This window comes from Triticum aestivum, chromosome 3A (assembly GCF_018294505.1).
Source record: "Triticum aestivum cultivar Chinese Spring chromosome 3A, IWGSC CS RefSeq v2.1, whole genome shotgun sequence".
In the NCBI taxonomy this organism is placed as follows: domain Eukaryota; kingdom Viridiplantae; phylum Streptophyta; class Magnoliopsida; order Poales; family Poaceae; genus Triticum; species Triticum aestivum.
Window position 1 is genome coordinate 386,204,560 of NC_057800.1, and position 12,823 is coordinate 386,217,382.

The following is a 12,823-nucleotide window of genomic DNA, read 5'->3' on the forward strand; positions in this document are numbered from 1 at the left end:
ATCCGATGCCCCTAGCGCAAGTCCGGCGTCCCCCGCCGTGCTCTGTGGTCGTCGCCGGCTAAACTCCGGCGCGAGCTGACGTGGCCGGTCATTAGGGCCTACCCACCCCGCTAACCCAGGCCTAGAGCCACTGACATGTGGGCCCTAGTGCCCCTAATCTTTAATTAAACTAAACTAACCCCCCTGTCTAACCTGTGTCACTGACGTGTGGCCCCCACACGTCAGGTTTGACCTGGACCTGGCCGTTGACTCGCTGACGTCATGCTGGCTTCAGGCTGACGCAGTTAAATCATTTTCTGGATTTATTAATATTCAGGAAATTCCAGAAAATGCCTAAAACTTCTAAAAATCATAGAAATTCAACCGTAACTCCAAATTAAATAATTTATATATGAAAAATTATCAGAAAAATTCAAGGAATCCATCTGTACCATTTTCATGCATGTTAGAACAACTTATAGCTGCTGTTTAGCACAAATCAATTAAATGGCATTTGAATAATCACATATGGAGTTTAAATTTGAATCTTGTATTCAAACCAACTTCATTTAATCTGTTGCTAGTTGCATTAGCTCAAAACACATTCATTTTGCCATGTCATGATCATGCATCATATTGTGCATTGCATTGATTGTGTTCCCTTCTATGTTGCCGGTATTTGTCCCCTCTCGATAGACGTTGTACCGACGATGTGATCGTTGACACTGATGAAGACTCAATGCTATCTTCAGAAGTGCCAGGCAAGCAAAACCCCCTTGTTCATTCCGATAAAACCCACTCTCTCGCTCCTGCTCTCTTTTACTGCATTAGGACAACACCGATTCATCTGTTACTTGCTGCGGTAGCTGAACCCCTTTATCCTTTGCATGACCTGTCATTGCCACAGTAAATAGATGAAACCCACTAGCATGAGTAGGAGTTGTTTGAGCCCTGTTGTGCCTACTCATTCATGCTTGTTTGTCATGCCTGCTACTGCTTAGAGTTGAGTCAGGTCTGATTCATCGGGGATGAATCAGAGGTGTGTGAACATGTCCTACTATGTGTGAGCTAAGTGTGTGAACACGATTTGGTAAAAGGTATCGCTGAGAGGCCATGTAGGAGTACATGGTGGGTTGTCTCATTGAAGCCGTCCTCAGGAACTGAGCTCTGTGTTTGTGATCCATGATTCAGCTACTACCATACATTGGGCCCTGAAATATGACCCCGCTCGACTTCTTATTCACCCTAGTCCTCTGTCCAGGAGTTGCAAGTAGTTTCTGGTGTTTGTAGCTTACTGGAGGCCGTGGACAGCGCTGACCGTAGGGGTGGGCTGTGATGCGGTAGGTACGTGGCACGGTGTACCGGATGCCCGTTTGGTATCTCGGGAACCCTGTTCACATCGTTTGGGGCTGTGAGCGAAACTCCGGCCGGATCTCCTCATGGATGGAACCTGAATAGGCGATAAACCTGGACTAGAGACTTGAGTGTTTAGGTAGGTCGTGGTCTACACCCACGTCGGCTTTCGCTTGAAGTCTGCCGAGCACATGTCGTGTGCAGACGCTAAGTGGTGGAAACATGTATGAAGAAGTACACCCCTGCAGGGTTAACATTATCTATTCGAATAGCCGTGTCCGCAGAAAAGGACTTCTGGGTTGCTTATATCAGTTCATAGACAAGTGAAAGTGGATACTCTAAAATACGCAAGATAAGCGTGAGTGCTATGGATGGCGTTCTCGTAGGGAGACGGGAGCGGATCCATAGTGGTGTATTGATATGGTGAATATGTGGACTCGTGTGCGCCACCTCAAAAGAGTTGCTTGCAGTCGTAGTTTAGGATAGCCACCGAGTCAAAGCTGGCTTGCTGCAGTTAAACCCCACCATCCCCTTGTTGATAATGATGCATATGTAGTTAGTTCTGATGTAAGTCTTGCTGGGTACATTTGTACTCACGTTTGCCTATTTTATGTTTTTGTAGAGAGACTTCGGTCTCACTAGTAGTTCCACGTGGACTTCGACGTTTAGCTTGTTACCTCAACTACGATCTTGTGCCCTTGGCAGGATTTGGTAGATAGTCAGGCTTCTCAGCCTTTTTCATTTATAAATGTCTGTACTCAGACATGATAGCTTCCGCTTGTGCTTTGATATGTATGCTCTGAATGTTGGGTCATGAGACCCCTGTTTGTAATATCTCGCTCCTCGGAGCCTATTGATTAAATACTTGAGTTATAGAGTCATGTTGTGATGCCATGTTGTATTTGCACATATCGAGCATATTGTGTGTATGTTATTGAAATGCTTGGTATGTGTGGGATCTGACTATCTAGTTGTTTATTCTTAGTAGCCTCTCTTACCGGGAAATGTCTCCTAGTGTTTCCACTGAGCCATGGTAGCTTGCTACTGCTCCGGAACACTTAGGCTGGCCGGCATGTGTCCTTCTTCGTTCCTGTGTCTGTCCCTTCGGGGAAATGTCACGCGATGAATACCGGAGTCCTGTTAGCCCGCTACAGCCCGGTTCACCGGAGTCCTGCTAGCCAAGTGCTACAGCCTGGATTCACTCGTTGATGACCGACACGTTCGACGCTGGGTCATGGATGCCTGTCCCTATAAGTCTGTGCCACTTTGGGTTTACGACTAGCCATGTCAGCCCGGGTTCTTTGTCATATGGATGCTAGCGGCACTATCATATCCGTGAGCCAAAAGGCGCAAACGGTCCCGGGCCAGGTAAGGTGGCACCCGTGGGAATACCGTGCGTGAGGCCGCAAAGTGATATGATGTGTTACATGCTAGATCGATGTGGCATTGAGTCGGGGTCCTGACAGCGTTGGTATTAGAGCTTGACTGCCTGTAGGATTACCAAGCCAAACTGGTCGAAGTTGAGTCTAGAAATTCTTTAGTTATATAAGGGAATTGATTGTGGGATGGAACGTAAGGATCTTTTTACTCCTTATACCTTATGCCCTTCTGATCTGAGTCATCTTATCTTCTCTACGGGGTTAAGGAACTAGGCTTTCTCTTCTTTCTATCAGGATCACGTGTTACTAATCCGTAGACTTATAGATTGTTGGACTTAAGCCTCGTTTCAGTTCCTATTACTTCCGTATGTTAACTGTTGATCTCGAAACCTTGATATTGTGCTTCTGAGTGGTTATGCCACCATTTTTGTGAATGTCTCAAATCTTTTCTGAGCATTTACAGCCGTTATGCTATCCGAGTCATCCCAGGTTTCTAAATAGTCTGATGCATTTGCAAAATCCTTTCCCTCTGGTTTCGATGTTCCTTTATGCCAGCTCAATGACACTAATTGTTGGGTTGAGGTATTCTATTGCCTTGACATTTATGTTGGAGTTACTATTATGACCCTAGGTATTTAGGGAGTCACCTAGAAATCTAGCAACGTTTGTGTTCTCAGTGTGAAGATTCTGGCCATCATTCTCGAAAGCATCTCGTGATGCTACTTAGTAGTAGGTATTCTATTTCTGGGTTCTTGAACCCGAGATTCACCCTACTTGCTTCATGTTGATAGTGTTTGCTAGTCCCTTTAGTTTACTAGTATCCTTTGCGATAGTCCTCAAGGTCCATGGTACTTCCTTCTTCCAAATACTATGAACCGTTTATGGCAGAAGTTCTTTGAACCAAAAGATCACAACCAGAGCTCTTGTTGAGTTCTCGATTCTATGTTGTGACCCTGCCAGCTCTACCTTTCCGCATGGATTGTCCGGAAGAAATATGTCGAACTCGTTCGACATGCTAATCCATGCATCCACAACTCAGGAAATCATATGTTCTTTTGAGTTGTCCCTCTGTAGTTGTATTTTGATCCTTGTCTATCAGTTGATAGTCAAGTTGATGGCGTGCGTTCATTCATCGATGCCTATTACTCTTGTGGTCCGTCAAGCCATTCTATTCCAGAATGACTAGGAGAAACAAACTCCAGTACCTCATCCGTATCCAGGATCGGGTCAAAGAAGTTGTATTTCGCAGATCAAATGCCAATCCAGCTTTTGGTTCTGTTCTACCTTGGAGTATTACCATCTTTATATCGGGATTGTTATAGGAATTGCACACCATCCTATGAACTCTTGGTACAGTGATACCTCCTGCCATCATTGTTCATTCCTCGGTTCCTGTGTTATTGTAACCGGAATGCCGACAAGTGAATCGTGGTATGTGAAATCAATACTGCTAGCAACTCCGTTGCTTGGTAGTTAAATGGACAACAACCTCATTCTTAGCGTGCTGATTACTGAGTCATCATTCTAAGATTAATCGTGCTACCTAGCCCTTATTTCGGTGCACCCTTCGATTGATGAGTTAGGATCTTGTCAAGTCCTCACTCATTTGATCATATCGTCTTGCCCTGAAAAGCAAGATTGTTCTCGATCGTAGCAACGTACCGGTGGTTCGTGACTTTCCAAATATCTTCTTGGAAGTGTTACCGGGTTGTCACCTGACTGTTATGTTGAGCTCGTGATCAAGTTGGTTTATCCTGTGAACCACCCTTTCTCCAAGAATCCGTGTTGGATACCCCTGAGCTAGTTGGTTAAGCTAGACAACAACCTGGAGAGTTGGAAGATAAAAGCTTGCCTAACTTAGTTCGTTCCAAAGGGATATTCTTGTGTAGTGTGTATTGAAGAAAGATGATATCTTCATCGATTGGTCCCTGTGATCAGTTGCTGGACCTATTGTCTTATCAATCCTTTGATTTGAGTGTGGGCTATCGTCAAATCAAATCAGTACCAACGATGCTCGTAATGTTGTCTTATTCGTGGTTGATCCCTTGAGCATACACCATTACATCTTTGGTCTGACCAATGCTATCACTTGTTCACTTAACTATGGAATTCCTTTTAAAAGGAAACCCAGATGAATTGTTGTTGTGCCCATTGACAACATCCTTGTCTTCTCCATAATTTTGCTGAACATTAAGCTAGTGTTGGAAACTTTTGAAAGAATTTGTTCATGCTAGCTCATGAAGCATATGTTAGGATGTAAGAAGTGACTTCCTCTAGATCATGTGCATTTGATGCAAGTTGCCGCCGTGGATTCGAGAAATTCAATGTTATTTCCTTTGGAATCATCCCAAATCAGTCATGCATACGTGCGAAGTATTCTGTGGTCTGGAGACTTGCAACCTCCATTCTATATGTGTCCCTAGCACACCAAGCCACTGATTGATTTGTTCAAGGTTAATAAGTTCTAAGTGCTAGTCCCGAAGGTACCAGACGGATTTGTACAAAACTTCAATATCCTCGCTGATGGTTCCCCCTCCGTAACTCGGTAGTGTTTTATTATAAGACTACTTTGTGGTCATGCTTGTCTGGGACAACGTGTTCACATGTTTGTAGCAGAACCAGCTCATGTTTTGGAGCTTACTATCGTAGTTCATTTCCCGAGAATCTCGCAACGTCATCTCGTCGATTTGTGTTGCAAACTTTCATTTTTCTTCCTAGACTCGATGAGTCTGGAATATCCTGACACCAACCAGATCTGAATCTCAGGCAGATATGATGGTTTGGAACCTTTCCCAAGAACTATAATATCGGTCCCTCGGAAACCGGTAAAGTGGATGTCGTGGCCAACACACCCCACCGGGAGACCTAATATTGTAGTATCTTGATTGGAGAAGTTGGCCACCTCCCCATAGGGATTTCGTAGGATTTACTCCCTAGTTGCCCCTATGGATTTTTGAGATCCCGAAGTCCGACCTTTTACTTGATGTTCTAGATATCAAACCATATCTATGGGTGGATTACGCTAGCACATCAAGGAGAACATTAGAAGCGGAGTGCTAAATGTCTCTCGGTCGATCATCCAGATTTCGTTCCCTTGGCCTCGCTAAGGTGAAATCTGAGAAAGTGTTATCCTCCTTTGCATCTGCATCGTCCATCGCTATTCATCATGGTAGCATGTTGTGTTGTCAGCATCCTTGACACGGATGTTGGTAAAACCTTGATGATTATGGAAATGCTCAAGTTCTTGAGAGCACGCACAAGCGCTACGTGTTATCATCAGCTCTAACTGGGATTCCTCTCGGTTTCCTCGGCAATGCTATGACCTTTTCAAACAGTGAATCCACTCTCTATTGTTGGGTTCTTCCCTAGTTACCAGAATCATTCCCATCATTTGCATTTTGTTCCCAGCTTGCACCGCCAATGTGCCATTCTACCATGGGTCTCTTCCATTTCCGGTGATAAGCAAATTCATCCATTACGTTGTTTTCAACAAGGTAATCCACATCATCCAAGTTCGAGTATGCCATTCTACCGACCCCCTCCAAATGATCGCTTGTGATTGCCTTAGGCTGGTATGAAGAGTTTCAATGATCTCTGGATCAAAGGTAATTCTTTTTGCCACTTAGGGTAATAATCTATGAATCACCCTCCTCCAGGATGTTTCGTCGTGGTATCATGGCAACTCAAATCCTTGCTACGTTGACAACCGTTCACCACCCTCTTAGGTGTGGAATTGTTGTCCACCTAGTGAACCTTCGTCATCCGTTTCTTTCCACCCCTCTTGATGTGTATCTCGTGTCTCAACCCGAGAGATGGTCCTATGTCTCATTCCGTGAGTTGTTCGATCTTCGAGAAGATCGACCCTTCTAGAGTCTCCTTCTTCCCTCCATGTCATGTTGACAGGATTTCTCAGAGCAAGACTTCAAGACAATGATGGTGAATGAATCAACGTTCAATTGAAGTGCACCCTGGATCGTGAAGATTATACTAGTCTGCGTTACCCCTTCACCTTACCCTACGCTTGAATCTCGAGACGAGATTCTTGTTTAGTGGGGGTGAGTTGTCACATCCCTAGCTTCTGGTTTGCTCTGAGCTAGCTAGTCATGTGTTGCATCATGTTTAAATTTTGCCTAAAATTGAAATGGGGATGTTCAAACCCTAGTATTAAATCAACTCAACTAGGGTGAATTAAAATCTTTTCAATAAACCCAAAAGGTTCCTAAGAAAAGTTCATGATTTCTGGTTAAGGTGGAAACCTCTGCCAAAAATGATGAATATATTCTTAGGTCATTTTTGGATTTTTGAATTAAATCATATTGTATTTGACTTTGGGCATTTAAATACTATAAATAATTTAAATGTTCAAATAAATGTTGGAAATTGTTAAGGGTCACTGAAATAATTCAGAAAGCACCCATAATTGTTTCCAGGATTTTATTAAATGATTTGGTATTTTAAATCAAATCAAAAACAAAATAACAGAAATAGAAAAGAAATAAAAGAGAGAGAGAGAGAAGGAAGTTACCTGGCGCCCACTTACCTGGCCCAGCACGGCCCAGCCCATCTCCACTCCCCCCCCCCTGTCGTCTTCCTCTGCCAGTAGGCAGAGGCGAGGCGTGGCGCGCGCCCGAGAGGCCTCGGCCACCTCCTGCTTCCCCCTGGCCACCTCATGCTTCCTCCTCGACGCCCCGGAGACGCCACGCACCTCCCTGCCTCTCTCCCTCACTCTCCCGCGTCCTCATCCTCTCCCCTGGACCTCTCTCTCACTCGCCCGAACGGAGCCGCCGCCACCGACGAGCTCCCTCGCGGCCACCGCCACCCCCTAGCCTCGCCGATGCGCTCAAAGGCTCCGCCTCGACCCCCTCTTTCTCCCCACCGAGCCACAAGGTCCCGGACATGCTGCAACGCCGCCACCATCGCCGTTTCCATCGCCGGCCGCCGAGGATCTTCACTGTCGATTCGCCGCCGTCTCCGCTTCCCCGAGCTCGTCATCTACCCCATCCGAACCACCGTGAGCTCCTGCACGTTTTGCCCCTAACCCCGTGGCTTGCCGCTCGCCGTAGCCGCCATTTCATAGCTGGCCGTAGCACGCCGCCGCCTGAGCTCGTCGCCGGCGTAGCTCCGGTGACCATTTGGTCACCCTGGCATGCCTAACTCGCTCCCCGCACCGCGTAGCGCCCCGCTAGCCGCTCACCTCGCTCGTTTGCGCACCGTAGCACTAACTCGCCCCAACCCCGAGCTCCGGCCGCCGCCTCGGGCTCCACTCCGGCGAACCCCGGCCACCCCCGCACCTCCCGTTGGCCCCCCTAGATGCGCACGGGCACGGGCTACCTCCTGGTGCCCTTGGCGCGTCGATCCGATGCCCCTAGCGCAAGTCCGGCGTCCCCCGCCGTGCTCTGTGGTCGTCGCCGGCTAAACTCCGGCGCGAGCTAACGTGGCCGGTCATTAGGGCCTAACCACCCCGCTAACCCAGGCCTAGAGCCACTGACATGTGGGCCCTAGTGCCCCTAATCTTTAATTAAACTAAACTAACCCCCCTGTCTAACCTGTGTCACTGACGTGTGGCCCCCACACGTCAGGTTTGACCTGGACCTGGCCGTTGACTCGCTAACGTCATGCTGGCTTCAGGCTGACGCAGTTAAATCATTTTCTGGATTTATTAATATTCAGGAAATTCCAGAAAATGCCTAAAACTTCTAAAAATCATAGAAATTCAACCGTAACTCCAAATTAAATAATTTATATATGGAAAATTATCAGAAAAATTCAAGGAATCCATCTGTACCATTTTCATGCATGTTAGAACAACTTATAGCTGATGTTTAGCACAAATCAATTAAATGGCATTTGAATAATCACATATGGAGTTTAAATTTGAATCTTGTATTCAAACCAACTTCATTTAATCTGTTGCTAGTTGCATTAGCTCAAAACACATTCATTTTGCCATGTCATGATCATGCATCATATTGTGCATTGCATTGATTGTGTTCCCTTCTATGTTGCCGGTATTTGTCCCCTCTCGATAGACGTTGTACCGACGATGTGATCGTTGACACTGATGAAGACTCAATGCTATCTTCAGACGTGCCAGGCAAGCAAAACCCCCTTGTTCATTCCGATAAAATCCCACTCTCTCGCTCCTGCTCTCTTTTACTGCATTAGGACAACACCGATTCATCTGTTACTTGTTGCGGTAGCTGAACCCCTTTATCCTTTGCATGACCTGTCATTGCCACAGTAAATAGATGAAACCCACTAGCATGAGTAGGAGTTGTTTGAGCCCTGTTGTGCCTACTCATTCATGCTTGTTTGTCATGCCTGCTACTGCTTAGAGTTGAGTCAGGTCTGATTCATCGGGGATGAATCAGAGGTGTGTGAACATGTCCTACTGTGTGTGAGCTAAGTGTGTGAACACGATTTGGTAAAAGGTATCGGTGAGAGGCCATGTAGGAGTACATGGTGGGTTGTCTCATTGAAGCCGTCCTCAGGAACTGAGCTCTGTGTTTGTGATCCATGATTCAGCTACTACCATACATTGGGCCCTGAAATATGACCCCGCTCGACTTCTTATTCACCCTAGTCCTCTGTCCAGGAGTTGCAAGTAGTTTCTGGTGTTTGTAGCTTACTGGAGGCCGTGGACAGCGCTGACCGTATGGGTGGGCTGTGATGCGGTAGGTACGTGGCACGGTGTACCGGATGCCCGTTTGGTATCTCGGGAACCCTGCTCACATCGTTTGGGGCTGTGAGCGAAACTCCGGCCGGATCTCCTCATGGATGGAACCCGAATAGGCGATAAACCTGGACTAGAGACTTGAGTGTTTAGGTAGGTCGTGGTCTACACCCACGTCGGCTTTCGCTTGAAGTCTGCCGAGCACATGTCGTGTGCAGACGCTAAGTGGTGGAAACATGTATGAAGAAGTACACCCCTGCAGGGTTAACATTATCTATTCGAATAGCCGTGTCCGCGGAAAAGGACTTCTGGGTTGCTTATATCAGTTCATAGACAAGTGAAAGTGGATACTCTAAAATACGCAAGATAAGCGTGAGTGCTATGGATGGCGTTCTCGTAGGGAGACGGGAGCAGATCCATAGTGGTGTATTGATATGGTGAATATGTGGACTTGTGTGCGCCACCTCAAAAGAGTTGCTTGCAGTCATAGTTTAGGATAGCCACCGAGTCAAAGATGGCTTGCTGCAGTTAAACCCCACCATCCCCTTGTTGATAATGATGCATATGTAGTTAGTTCTGATGTAAGTCTTGCTGGGTACATTTGTACTCACGTTTGCCTATTTTATGTTTTTGCAGAGAGACTTCGGTCTCACTAGTAGTTCCACGTGGACTTCGACGTTTAGCTTGTTACCTCAGCTACGATCTTGTGCCCTCGGCAGGATTTGGTAGATAGTCAGGCTTCTCAGCCTTTTTCATTTATAAATGTCTGTACTCAGACATGATAGCTTCCGCTTGTGCTTTGATATGTATGCTCTGAATGTTGGGTCATGAGACCCCTGTTTGTAATATCTCGCTCCTCGGAGCCTATTGATTAAATACTTGAGTTATAGAGTCATGTTGTGATGCCATGTTGTATTTGCACATATCGAGCATATTGTGTGTATGTTATTTGAATGCTTGGTATGTGTGGGATCTGACTATCTAGTTGTTTATTCTTAGTAGCCTCTCTTACCGGGAAATGTCTCCTAGTGTTTCCACTGAGCCATGGTAGCTTGCTACTGCTCCGGAACACTTAGGCTGGCCGGCATGTGTCCTTCTTCGTTCCTGTGTCTGTCCCTTCGGGGAAATGTCACGCGATGAATACCGGAGCCCTGTTAGCCCGCTACAGCCCGGTTCACCGGAGTCCTGCTAGCCAAGTGCTACAGCCTGGATTCACTCGTTGATGACCGACACGTTCGACGCTGGGTCATGGATGCCTGTCCCTGTAAGTCTGTGCCACTTTGGGTTTACGACTAGCCATGTCAGCCCGAGTTCTTTGTCATATGGATGCTAGCGGCACTATCATATCCGTGAGCCAAAAGGCGCAAACGGTCCCGGGCCAGGTAAGGTGGCACCCGTGGGAATACCGTGCGTGAGGCCGCAAAGTGATATGATGTGTTACATGCTAGATCGATGTGGCATTGAGTCGGGGTCCTGACAGCGTTGGTATCAGAGCTTGACTGCCTGTAGGATTACCAAGCCAAACTGGTCGAAGTTGAGTCTAGAAATTCTTTAGTTATATAAGGGAATTGATTGTGGGATGGAACGTAAGGCTATTTTTACTCCTTATACCTTATGCCCTTCTGATCTGAGTCATCTTATCTTCTCTACGGGGTTAAGGAACTAGGCTTTCTCTTCTTTCTATCAGGATCACGTGTTACTAATCCGTAGACTTATAGATTGTTGGACTTAAGCCTCGTTTCAGTTCCTATTACTTCCGTATGTTAACTGTTGATCTCGAAACCTTGATATTGTGCTTCTGAGTGGTTATGCCACCATTTTTGTGAATGTCTCAAATCTTTTCTGAGCATTTACAGCCGTTATGCTATCCGAGTCATCCCAGGTTTCTAAATAGTCTGATGCATTTGCAAAATCCTTTCCCTCTGGTTTCGATGTTCCTTTATGCCAGCTCAATGACACTAATTGTTGGGTTGAGGTATTCTATTGCCTTGACATTTATGTTGGAGTTACTATTATGACCCTAGGTATTTAGGGAGTCACCTAGAAATCTAGCAACGTTTGTGTTCTCAGTGTGAAGATTCTGGCCATCATTCTCGAAAGCATCTCGTGATGCTACTTAGTAGTAGGTATTCTATTTCTGGGTTCTTGAACCCGAGATTCACCCTACTTGCTTCATGTTGATAGTGTTTGCTAGTCCCTTTAGTTTACTAGTATCCTTTGCGATAGTCCTCAAGGTCCATGGTACTTCCTTCTTCCAAATACTATGAACCGTTTATGGCAGAAGTTCTTTGAACCAAAAGATCACAACCAGAGCTCTTGTTGAGTTCTCGATTCTATGTTGTGACCCTGCCAGCTCTACCTTTCCGCATGGATTGTCCGGAAGAAATATGTCGAACTCGTTCGACATGCTAATCCATGCATCCACAACTCAGGAAATCATATGTTCTTTTGAGTTGTCCCTCTGTAGTTGTATTTTGATCCTTGTCTATCAGTTGATAGTCAAGTTGATGGCGTGCGTTCATTCATCGATGCCTATTACTCTTGTGGTCCGTCAAGCCATTCTATTCCAGAATGACTAGGAGAAACAAACTCCAGTACCTCATCCGTATCCAGGATCGGGTCAAAGAAGTTGTATTTCGCAGATCAAATGCCAATCCAGCTTTTGGTTCTGTTCTACCTTGGAGTATTACCATCTTTATATCGGGATTGTTATAGGAATTGCACACCATCCTATGAACTCTTGGTACAGTGATACCTCCTGCCATCATTGTTCATTCCTCGGTTCCTGTGTTATTGTAACCGGAATGCCGACAAGTGAATCGTGGTATGTGAAATCAATACTGCTAGCAACTCCGTTGCTTGGTAGTTAAATGGACAACAACCTCATTCTTAGCGTGCTGATTACTGAGTCATCATTCTAAGATTAATCGTGCTACCTAGCCCTTATTTCGGTGCACCCTTCGATTGATGAGTTAGGATCTTGTCAAGTCCTCACTCATTTGATCATATCGTCTTGCCCTGAAAAGCAAGATTGTTCTCGATCGTAGCAACGTACCGGTGGTTCGTGACTTTCCAAATATCTTCTTGGAAGTGTTACCGGGTTGTCACCTGACTGTTATGTTGAGCTCGTGATCAAGTTGGTTTATCCTGTGAACCACCCTTTCTCCAAGAATCCGTGTTGGATACCCCTGAGCTAGTTGGTTAAGCTAGACAACAACCTGGAGAGTTGGAAGATAAAAGCTTGCCTAACTTAGTTCGTTCCAAAGGGATATTCTTGTGTAGTGTGTATTGAAGAAAGATGATATCTTCATCGATTGGTCCCTGTGATCAGTTGCTGGACCTATTGTCTTATCAATCCTTTGATTTGAGTGTGGGCTATCGTCAAATCAAATCAGTACCAACGATGCTCGTAATGTTGTCTTATTCGTGGTTGATCCCT